At 45.0% G+C, this 12,416-nt stretch overlaps 1 protein-coding gene across 2 annotated transcripts in view; it reads left to right on the top strand.

The window, feature by feature from the left end:
* Positions 1 to 12,416, top strand: part of rbpjb (recombination signal binding protein for immunoglobulin kappa J region b) — a 148,420-nt gene that overhangs the window by 101,026 nt on the left and 34,978 nt on the right. The gene's annotated exons all lie outside the window — the stretch shown is intronic.

Genomic DNA, 12,416 nt, shown 5'->3' with positions numbered 1-12,416 from the left:
TGTTTACTGTACCCAAGATGCCACCATCTGCAAGAAAATTGTCATCCAGCATCCTTGCCTCCCAGAAGGTTGTGGGTTCAAGTCCCAATCCAGAGAATTGAGCAGCAAAATCCAAGCTGATGCTCCAGTGCAGTTCTGAGGGAATGCTGCAGTGTTGGAAGTGCCATCTTTCGGATGAAATATTAAACTGAGGCCCCGTCTGCCCCCTCAGGTGAACGTAAAAGTTCCCATGGCACTATTTCGAAGAGGAGTAGGGGAGTTATCCCCGGTGTCCTGGCCAATATGTATCCCTCAATCAACATTCCAAAAATAGATTATCTGGCTATTATCACATTGCTGTTTGTCGGAGCTTGCTGTGCGCAAATTGGCTACCATGTTTCCTACATTACAACAGTGACTGCATTTCATTGACTGTAAAGTGTTTTGGGACATCTGGTAGTCTTGAAAGGCGCCATATAAATGCAAGCCTTTAATTTACGTATGTATGCAAAAGAACTGTTTGAAATTTTGATACAAAAATAGAGCTGCCCTCATGGTCTAGCTGGTAAAGGCACTTCATATCATTGCGCCATACAGACCAAAAGATTTGGGTTTGCTTACTGGTCTCTGCTGAGTTAACTGATGTTGTTCAGAACAGTAATTGGAGTACAAAGTTCGTCTTCAGTGCAAGGGGCGAGGAAAGATCAGCTGTGATTTCCACTCATCGTTGCTATTGAGTGACCCCGACTGGAAAGTGCATATGTAGATATTTGGTGAGAAGAGATTAGGGCTTGGCTGTGTTGCTTTTCATGGTAGAACAGCCTGCAGACATTTATCGTATTGGCTCATACATGAAGAGTGCTCACTTGGGTGAGGAACCAGAGGTCTGCCAGTGCTCATGGAACTTTACCCCAGCAAGAATTTGTATCTTTAAGAAGGGATAAAATGGAGGAGTAATTGTGGTTGACATCACTAGGAGTTTGCAAGTCTAGTGAATATTTGGCTTCTGAAAGGAGTGCTCCAAACAAGGCACACCAAGCTCTTGCATGAAAGCCTTCATTTATGAATTATCAGCTACTAAAACAACAAATTTTGTTAATTTCTAATAGCTTTACTTTGTATCAGAATAGTCACAGGCACCTCTACTCAAATTTGGAATGGCATGTAAAAATGAAATATAATGAGTGTTGAACATCAAATCCAGTACTCAAAGGTGAGCCAATTACTGAGTGATGGTAAAATATTATTACCGTAATATACTGTCTGCTGGGAGCACAGTCTGCTATTGTATAATGTCACCCAGCACTGAAGTTGGGTGAACCAATTTTATTTTTCTTTCAATTTTTCATGTTATGCAGGAAAGCTCAAATTTGGCCCAACCCTTTTTTTGGCGCACCCACCAGAGACGCGTCAACTTTGTGGGCTGAAAATGACGCCAAAACAATTTCCCCCGATTCTGGCCGCTGTGTTGCCTCTCCCAGGGCTTGATGTGGCGTGGCCAGTCGATTGGGGGGCGGAGCTCGGGTCCTGCACCAGAAACCGTGCCGGCAGCTCTTCACATGTTGGAGCGTTGGAGTGTGCACGCATGCGCAGTAGCTCCTGCCCCCAGCCTCTGTGTGTGTGTGTGTGTGTGTGTGTATGCTGCAGCGTGGGACCCGAAGCGTCCCGCCTCTATCCCGGGCCGAGTGGCCTGCCGCATGGGCCGGCCCGCTGCCTTCCCGGGCTAGAAGGCCACAACAAGAAAGTTGGTGCAGGGCCCAAGCCTTGTGGGGGTTGGGGGGGGAGGGGGGGGTGATAACTGCGTAGCCAGTAATTTTAATGAGCTTACTCAAGACTTTCCTTAACACTGTTGATGAAAATATTTTCTTAACCAAGTTAATAGAAAATACTTTCAAATACATCATAATCAATTCTTGAACATTAGATTTGGTGGAATAATTTTGCTTGAATTTTCAAAATATTTAAAAGCATAAAACAAAGTAAATTTCCTGGCTATATGCTATAAAATATTTCTATGATGGTGGGTGAGCTTAGGCGGCTGGGAGAGCATAAGAATTACGAGCAGGAGGTATTTCTATTTTTTATTTGGATATTTTGAAAAAATTATGTAAATATGTTTTGTCTCCTATTTTTGTAGTATTTTACTTTTAAGCTTCCATGAATGCTTCTGTTGTATAGTAAATTAACTTTGTGAAGTTTGTCATATGATGTCCTGTACAGCTGTTTGATCCTATTCCCATTCTTTCGTCAAGTCATTAAGTTCTGCTAGCCTCTGATGTACCTACCTGCGCTGATTTCTTAACTCTCCGCGGGTTTTCTGTGCGGCCACAAGTGGCCACATACACTGGCCTAAGTTAGTTTGGAGTAACTATTGTGTTCAAAGTGGTCTAAATAGGCAAAATGGGCGTAAGTGGCTGGTGACGTCCCCTTTTGAAAAAAACTAAACTAAACTAAAAAAATTCCTAACTAACTCACTCACACTGGTGCAAATTGAATGTGCAAAATGGGGATTTTTAAGATACTCCAGAAAAATCAAGTTGCTCCAAAGAAAACGGAGCAACTCCTGGGCAATCTTGAGCCCAATATTTGTGGATTCTTAATTATTTAAATGTTATTAACTTTAAATATCAATTTTATCATGTACTAGTTATAAAAATAGCTAAAAGCAGAATTATTAAGACTTATAATGGGAATGAGAGTGAAGGATGGACTTTTCTGATAACTCAGCTTCTGTACTTGAAATAGTATAGAGGGATGTGGATAAAATTGCCAGAGCAATTGATTAATTCAAGATGAGTAACCAGTTTCTCAGTGGCATTCTTATTTGCCTTTTGAAATGTATAGTATCCCTTCAACACGTGCTCTCTATCAAAATCTTGAACAAAAAGGCATATTTGGTTTTGAGTTACCTGGTATGAATGCATCTACTGTATTATCGAGCAGTACATACTAAAGATGCTTTAAATCCAAATTTTCTTATCTGTGCTAAAATCTACATTTGAACTTAAGCAGCACAAGCTCTTGTGCATCGTATAGAGCAGATTCAGCTGTAGCTGTGTGAAAGGGTTCCATTGTACTCGAAAATGGTTTAAAAATAAACCTTGAATTTGCAAAAATGGGTACGAGCTGACCTGTGGCCCAGGCTCACTTGAGATTGTTGCTCAGCTTCCCATGTGCAGGTGACTGAGTGCATGTACTGAATTTTGCAACAGGAATGTTTTTCTCCAATTTGAATGGGCTAATGGTGCATGGAAAGCTTGCATAGCAAAGTTAGCCTGTAGTGCAATTGATTAGGGAATATAAAATCTTCTGAGGCTGCAGCTCTCCATGGAAAGCTTTGCTGGTGACGGGAAAATAGATCAGTTGTTCACAGTGGAGATGTGGACGATGCTACTCCCTTTGGTGCTGAAGAATTGGAGATCCAGCTACAGGAAGTGCAACAAAGGGACACTTTCTTTTTGGACCTCGAGGCCCCACTTCAGTAAAAACATGACTCAAAGCTGCATAGAGGCAATCCCTGGCAATGGACGTTTTCTGGCATCCAGAGGATGACGAAGTTAAGTGAACTCACTTAACTGCACAATTTTTGGTGCGGCCCACCAGGAAAACCAATTCCCAACGTAAGCCCTTTTGTATACTTTATCTACTACAGCTAGATGACACAATTTTCTTGCAGATGGTGACATCTGAAGAACAGCAAACGGGGTCAGTTTTTCAGTGGGATCAGCAGCCATAAATAGAGGTTAGCCATGGCCTTCTAAGATGAACCCAACCCTCTCCTCTGCCCCAAAGTGTTTTTTCTCTTTCAAAACCTGTGGGCACAGTGAGCTATGTTGCATTGAAGACATCATGATTACCTCCTAGATAATGGCCATTGACATGCATAATGATTCTGTAGTCAGTTGCTATTGAACATTTAGTACCAACCCTTTCTGTTTACGTAAGCTATAGAGTTGATATGAAGCATACTAATACACACATGGTTACCATCTATGGGACAGTTGCATGTGAGAAAACCCTTTACAGGCTATCCACCTGATGCCCCTTTTCCCAAGGAAAGTAATGAGGGTGTTGCCCCTTGCAAATATTGCGTTTGTTAATTGATAGATGTGCGCCCTGTAGTATCAATAGATTCGACAGTATGAATGCTTTATACTCTGGATCAGCTTCGTGGCTCTTCTCTGTACTGCCTCCAGTGCTTGAACATCTGTTATTTCTTGGTGACCACTGAAGGAAGCAATATTCCAGTTGTGTTCTGACCATAGCATTGTATAGTTCGATCACTACATCCCCTGACTGTTTTGGCTGTGCGGTTCAACATCCTTTGTTGGTTGCTGCTTTGCAGTGGCTGGACATCTATAACGTTGAATCTAAAGACACCAAAGTGTCTCTTTAGTTTCATCCTTTGCTATGTCTATTTTGATTTTATTGGGGTGTGAACAATGTTGGCAAGACGGCATTTATTAACCAATCCTAGTTGACCTAAGGGCATTAGAGTTAACTACTAACTGCATCTAGGTCAGGCAGGTAGAGGAAGTAGGTTTCCTTCCTGAAGAACATTTGTGAACCAGTTAATTTTTTTTACAAATACTCCAGTTTTTCCAATTTTCTGGTGCTTGTCTAAAATGACTCGAGTTATTGAAATCAATTTCACAATCATAGAATCATAGAAATGTATGGCACAGAAGGAGGCCATTTTTTATAGTTCATTTTTAGTCTGCCTTCATATAATCCTTGTAATAAGAATAGACACAAAATAGAAATGATTACATCAAAATATATTTCAAAGTACAGAAGCATCAAGTATTTTTGTTTTTCCAACCCAGTATAAAGTTAGTGTTCTATTAACTGACCCCAAAAGGCAACCGGGTATGTGACCGACGAATGGCGTTGATACCACGAAGGCATTCCCTTTAACACTATACCCTTAACAGCTATATTGGCTATACAGAAATGTTGGATATCCCTTTCAGACAAGCATCATAAGGGCTGTACCCATTCAGTCTGCTCTCCATTGTCCCCTCCATTCACTGGTAGTGTTATTTACATAATTGCACTTCAGTTATCATTGCTTGTGGCTTTCTGTTGGAAGCATCTTCAAATGTGTCCTGTGAGGTTTTTGGTCCCTGATGTTCAGCACTCAGGAGGCTGGCAGTGAAACAAAGCTCTAGTGTCCCATGATGGGATTTTAACTCAATATATTGGTTGCTAATCCAATACTCTAACCATTACACAACCGTACACATTTTCCATTATACTTTTCTGTATTCAATTTTATTTGGTCTTTTTCAGCCAGTTACACATCTTGTCCAACTCATTATTTGCTGAGCTGCTTCTTCCTATTCTGTTCCTCCTCGTTTGGTATTCTCTGTAAATTTGACGACTTTGTTTCTGTAACCGACATTCATGTAAGTTAGGAACATTAGTGGTCCCAGCACCAAGCCCTAAAGCACCTTACTCCATACTACTATGTCCCCTTTATCACCTGCCCCCACCCCCACACACTTATTCTGACATAACTCTTTTAATAAGGAATTGGTTGAAAAGTAGATAACAAGTACTTGTCTATTCCCAGGGTTTACGCTGAATCCACACAGCTTTGATTTTAATTAATAGTCTTTTATGTGGAACCTTTAGCAAAAGCCTTTTTGAAGTCGAGGTAGACCAAGTCATAGGGCTTTCTGCAGTCACTTGGAATGTTACTACATCGAAGTTGGGCATGTTCTTTCCCATTTGAAACCATAATGACTGCTACTAACTAGATTATTGATGTATAGATGAAACTCAGATTTTTCCTGTTAATCTGCCCATTTTGTTCGGCTACGGTATATATATTCAAACAAGGCTTGTGAATGCTTGTAGTGCAGCCTCGGTGTGCTCCACTTAACAAGACATGCAGTGAATCGAGTGCACAATGGCACCCACTGCCACCAAGGCTCCATGCCACCGGGAAAGTCAAAAGAAAATTTACCGTATAACAGCACCACTTAAAACCAAGTTGCATTAATTTAAATTCTTAAACCAATTATCCCAGGTTCAGAGCAATAATTCATTATTTGGTTGGTTCAGATATCTTGGGTAAGCAAAGTAGACAAGAGGAGGAATGTATTTCCCTTTTAAATAGAAGTCATGCTATTTGTATAATAAGTATTTAATCCCATGATGCTGCTTCAGTCCTTTTCTCTCATGTTTTCAGTATCTGCCACAACGCTAACTGCAGTAGAAGGCAAAGTAGTACAGGGAGAAATCACTGTTGTAGAAACATTTCAGAATTTGCCAAAACACATTTCTGGCGCATTTTCTCCATAATATGTTATTTTTAAATCCTACACAGGTCAAAGGATGCCTGCTTGAATTTCACTAACTTTTACAGATTGTAAAACTCCAATATATTTTGATGGGACAAAAAAAACAGTTTCAAATTTATTTTTATGAAGCTCAAAAAACTTTCTACAGAATTGTGAAAAAGCCTAAAAATGAAGAGGGCATAGTCTCCACCTCTTCACCAACATTGAGAGAAATTAGAGTAAGAGTCAAAGAAGTTTCAAATTCCAGCAGTTGACAAGATCTACGAAATTTGACAAACAAATCTGAAAGACAAACGATTATCCAGACCTCATAATTTGTGTTGGCCTTTAAAGTAAAGAACATCCCAAGGTGCTTCACAGATCAATGCAAAAACAATGACTGTCAATACAGAAAGGGATAAATAGGATTGACCGGAAGCTTGGTGGAAGAGATGGGTTTTGAGAAGATCTTTAAAGATGGAAACAGATGGGTTTAGGGGGCGAATTCCAGAAAGTATGACCCATGCAGCTGAAGACTCACCAGTGGTGGGATGAAGAGCCCCCTCACAAAGCTAGAGGAGCTGAGTGTTCAGGGGAGACAGAGTTGGAAAATATTGCAGAAGTACATTTCCTATGTTTCTATTACAACAGTGACTGCACTCCAAATGTACTGCATTGACTGTAAAGCGTTTGAGACGTTCGGTAGTCGTGAAAGGTATTATATAAATGCCTTAATTCTTAGGATGGGCAAGGTCATGAAGGGAGTTAAATACAAGGATGAGGATTTTAAATATAATGTATTGAGAGACAGGGTGCCAATGTGGGTCTCAAGGATTGCGACAGTGAGCAAGCAGGACTTGATGTATTATGGGATGCATGCAGAAGAGTTTTGGACCAGTTAGGAGTTTATGGAGAAATGGAAGCCAGATAGGAGAGCATTCAGAGTGTTTTAAGTTTGGAGGTGACAAAGAGCTGTTTGAGAGTATCGGTAACGAGGGTGCAGAGGCAGGAATAGAGGTGGGCAATTTTTTAAAGGTGGAAGTAAGTGGTTTTTGTGATAGAGGGGAAATGGTGTTTTAAACTAAATCTGGGGGGACATCAAGGTTGTCAATATGGTGCTTGAGCCTGAGACACAGGCTGGGAGGAGGAAGGAATCGGTGGCAAGGAAGCAGAGTTTGTCGTGGGCACTGAAGGCAATGGTGTAGGATAGTGAGTGCATGATTGACTAAGTGCAGCCCTCTGCTGTTTCTTGATACTGCAGTAGTCTTTTAAAAATGTAGCTATAAAAATGGTACCTTGTGAGGTTAAGTGGGACTGTGGATAAATAACCTGTGGTCAAGATTGAGTAATATACATTGTAATTTTATATTGATAATCTCGTGTTTACGCAACAATTTTTGAGTTGGGGAGAAATGTCTTGGGGCTTAGGGTTCAAGGAAGCTATTAACAATAATCGGAGTAGGGTTCAATGGATTCCACCATGATATAACTTGTATGTGGTCCAGAAGCAAGAACTGGCTTGATTGGGAGGAGAGATGTCATTTTTTAAATTTTCTTTGAAATGTTGAGAGATTCAGGAACATATAGCTGGATGGTTTAAATAATCCGAGGTTAACTAGATGGCCTGATATCTAGAAGGCATGATACTATAGTGACAAAACTATTCTGACCGAAGCATGATGCAGTATCACAAATGGCACAGGGAAGTAGTCCCTTGACCAGTCAACATACATAAGAACATAAGAAATAGGAGCAGGAGTAGGCCATACAGCCCCTCGAGCCTGTTCCGCCATCAAGAAGATCATGGTTGAGCTTTTACATCAACTCCACTTTACTGCCCTATCCCTGTATCCCTCAATTCTCTTGGTGCCCAAAAATCTATCTATATTAGTCTTGAATTTACTCAATGACTGAGCATCCACAGCCCTCTGGGGTAGAGAATTCTAACGATTCGCAACCCTCGGAGTGAAGACATTCCTCCTCATCTCAGTCCTAAATGTCCGCCCCCTTACCCTGAGACTCTGCCCCCTAATTCTAGACTCTCCAGCCAGGGGAAACAGCCTCTCAGCATCGACCCTGTCAAGCCCTCAGAATTTTACACGTTGCAATGAAATCAGTTCTCATTCTTCTAAACTCCAGAGGATATAGGTCCATTCTACTCGATTTCTCCTCATAGGGCAGCCTTCTCCTCCCAGGAATCAATCTAGTAAAACTCTGTTGCAACCCCTCTAAGGTAAGGATATCCTTCTTTCGGTAAGGCGACTAAAACTGTACCAGTAGTCCAGGCGTGATCTCACCAGAAATCCTATATAATTGCAGCAAGACTTGCTTACTCTTGCACTTCAACCCCCTACAATAAAGGCTAACATACCATTTGTGTTCCTGATTGTTTGCTGTATCTGCAGATGAACTTCCAATGATTCATGTACAAGGACCCCCAAAACCCTCAACACCAACGTTTACTAGTCTCTCGTCTTTTTACATAGGATATACAGGCCATTCAGCCCAACCAGTCCATGCTGGCATTTATGCTCCACTGGAGCTTTCACCCGTCTTTCCTCCTCTAACTATCAGCATAACCCTCTATTCCCTCCTCGCTCATATGCTTATCTGGCCTCCCCTTAAATGCATCCATGCTATATTCACTTCAACCACTCCCTGCGGTAGTGAGCTCCACATTCTCACCATTCTTTGGGTAAAGAAGTTTCTTCTGAAATCTCTGATTTCTTGGTGACTATTCTTTATTGATGGCCTCTAGTTTTGCTCTCATCATCATCATAGGCAGTCCCTCGGAATCGAGGAAGACTTGCTTCCACTCTTAAAATGAGTTCTTAGGTGGCTGGACAGTCCAATACGAGAGCCACAGACTCTGTCATAGGTGGGACAGATAGTCGTCGAGGGAAGGGGTGGGTGGAACAGGTTTGCCGCATGCTCTTTCCGCTGCCTGCGCTTGATTTCTGCATGTTTCGGCGATGAGACTCGAGGTGCTCAGTGCCCTCCCGGATACAATTCCTCCACTTCGGGCGGTCTTTGGCCAGGGACTCCTAGGTGTCAGTGTAGATGTCGCACTTGATCAGGGAGGCTTTGAGGGTATCCTTGTAACGCTTCCATTGCTCACCTTTGGTTTGTTTGCCATGAAGGAGTTCCGAGTAGAACACTTGCTTTGGGAGTCTCATGTCTGGCATGCGAACTATGTGGCCTGCCCAGCAGAACTGATCAAGTGTCGTCAGTGCTTCAATGCTGAGGATGTTGGCCTAGTCGAGGACGCTAATGTTGATGCATCTGTCCTCCCAGGGGATTTGTAGGATCTTGCGGAGACATCGTTGGTAGTATTTCTCCAACGACTTGAGGTGTCTACTGTACATGGTCCATGTCTCTGAGCCATACAGGAGGGCGGGTATTACTACAGCCCTGTAGACCATGAGATTGGTGGCAGTTTTGAGGGCCTGGTCTTCAAACACTCTTTTCCTCAGGCGGCCGAAGACTACACTGGCGCACTGGAGGCGGTGTTGGATTTCGTCGTCGATGCCTGCTCTTGTTGATAGGAGGCTCCCGAGATATGGGGAGTGGTCCACGTTGTCCAGGGCCCACCGTAGATCTTGATGACTGGGGGGGACAGTGCTGTGCGGTGAGGACAGGCTGGTGGAGGACCTTTGTCTTACGGATGTTTAGCGTAAGACCCATGCGTTCGTATGCCTCAGTAAATACATCTATGTCCTGGAGGTCAGCCTCTATGTGCGTAGACGCAGGCGTCATCCGCGTACTGTAGCTCGACGACAGAGGTTGGGGTGGTTTTGGACCTGGCCTGGAGACGGCGAAGGTTGAACAGGTTCCCACTGGTTCTGTAGTTTAGTTCCACTCCAGCGGGGAGCTCGTTGACTGAGGTGGTGCACGGCAGCGAGGAAGATTGAGAAGAGGGTTGGGGCGATGACACAGCCCTGTTTGACCCCGGTCCAGACGTGGATTGGGTCTGTGACTGATCCGTTAGTAAGGATCACTGCCTGCATGTCGTCGTGGAGCAGGCGGAGGATGATGACGAACCTTCAGGGGCATCCGAAACGGAGAAGGACGCTCCATAGATCTTCGCAGTTGACAGATTCAAAGGCCTTTGTAAGGTCAAAGAATTGCTCTACCCCACAATTGGAAACACTCTTGTCTGCTTTATCAGAACTTTTCATGATTTTAAAGACTTCTATTTCGCCACCCTTTAGCCTTTGCTTTTCATGAGTTAAGAGACTTAGCCTGTTCATCCTTTCCTAATGGGTATACCCTCGCATTCCTGGTATCTTTATTGTAAATCTTTTTTGCATCCTCTTATATTATAGCAACCAGAATTGTACATAGTACTCCAAGGGTCGTCTAACCAAGGATCGATACAAGTTGAGCAAAACTTCTCTACTTTTCAATTCTATCCCTCTAGAAATAAATCCTAGTGCTTGTTTTTTTTAATGCTCTTGTTAACCTGCATCGCTACTTTGTGATTTGTGTAAAAAGTATTCTGCTTTTCCATTCTTCCTTCCAAAGTGGATAAAAGGAGAGGGCTCTGAGCTAGTTAGAGTGGGGGAGAGCGCAGATGAACAGGATCCCAAGAAAGAATGCAAAAGGCAGGAGGCAACAGAGCAGAGTAGCACTGGGGAAAGTGTAAACCACAAGGTGATAGGAAGGGACAATATGTATGAATATAAAGGGGCTGCAGGAGGGGTCAAAACTAAAAATCGTGGTTTTAAAAACTAGTATTAAAACACTCTACCTAAATGCACGCAGCATTCGAAATAAAGTAAATGAGTTGACGTAACAATTCATTACAAATGGGTATGATTTGGTGGCCATTACAGAAAAGTGGTTGCAGGGTGGCCAAGACTGGGAATTAAACATACAGGGGTATCTGACAATTCGGAAAGATAGACAAGAAGGGAAAGGAGGTGGGGTAGCTCTGTTGTTAAAGGATGATATCAGGGTAGTTGTGAGAGACAATATTGGCTCTAATGAACAAAATGTTGAATCATTGGGCCCAAGTTTCGAGCCACGCCTAGAACGGCGCAGTCCCGAACTGGACGCACGTTTTTCGCGCCACAAAGTGCGCCTAAAAAAAAAAACTCCAGATTCTCCAGCTCCCTGCAGGTCCTCTGGCCCCCTCAGCACAGCGCAGCAGGAGCTGTAGGGGGCGGAGCCAGGTCCCTGCGCTGAAAACAGTGCCGGGACCTCTGCACATGTGCGCAACAGTGGGCGCGCATGTTCAGCAGCTCCAGGCGCCCAAAACTGTGTGGGCGGGGCCGAAGCACACAGCCCCAAGCCCTGGCCGAATTGCCTCACTGGGGCTGCATGCATAAGGCTCCTCCCACGCCCAGCTCCTGCTTTCCTCCCGACTCGACTCGACTCCCGCTTCCCGCCTCCGGACCGGACCCGACACCGACCTCACTCCCGCTTCCCCCCCGGACCCGACGCGACTCCCGCTCCCCCCACCACCGACCCCGACGCCGACTCCCGCCCCCCCCTCCCCCGCCCCCGGACTGGATCCGACCTGACCTCCCTCCCCCCGACCTGACCTCCCTCCCCCCGACCTGACCTCCCTCTCCCCCCGACCCGAACCGAACCGACCTCCCACCCACCGCTCCCCCCGACCCGACCCAACGCCACCTACCTGTAAATCTGGTGCTGGGGACGGGCCCTGCCTGAAGTCTCGGGCCCGGCCCGTTCAGCCTCCCTCTCCCTTCCCCCCCCCCCCCCCCCCCAATCTCCTCCTTTCCCCCCCCCCCCACCAATCTCCTCCTTTCCCCCCCCCCCCCAATCTCCTCCTTTCCCCCCCCCCCCCAATCTCCTCCTTCCCCCCCCCCCCCAATCTCCTCCTTTCCCCCCCCCCCCAATCTCCTCCTTTCCCCCCCCCCCAATCTCCTCCTTTCCCCCCCCCCCAATCTCCTCCTTTCCCCCCCCCCAATCTCCTCCTTTCCCCCCCCCCAATCTCCTCCTTTCCCCCCCCCCAATCTCCTCCTTTCCCCCCCCACCAATCTCCTCCTTTCCCCCCCCACCAATCTCCTCCCCCCCCCCCACCAATCTCCTCCCCCCCCCCCACCAATCTCCTCCCCCCCCCCCACCAATCTCCTCCCCCCCCCCCACCAATCTCCTCCCCCCCCCCCACCAATCTCCTCCCCC

This window comes from Pristiophorus japonicus, chromosome 2 (assembly GCF_044704955.1).
Source record: "Pristiophorus japonicus isolate sPriJap1 chromosome 2, sPriJap1.hap1, whole genome shotgun sequence".
NCBI lineage: Eukaryota > Metazoa > Chordata > Chondrichthyes > Pristiophoridae > Pristiophorus > Pristiophorus japonicus.
Note: the sequence above shows the minus strand (reverse complement) of the source record. Positions and strands in the feature narration are given on the sequence as shown.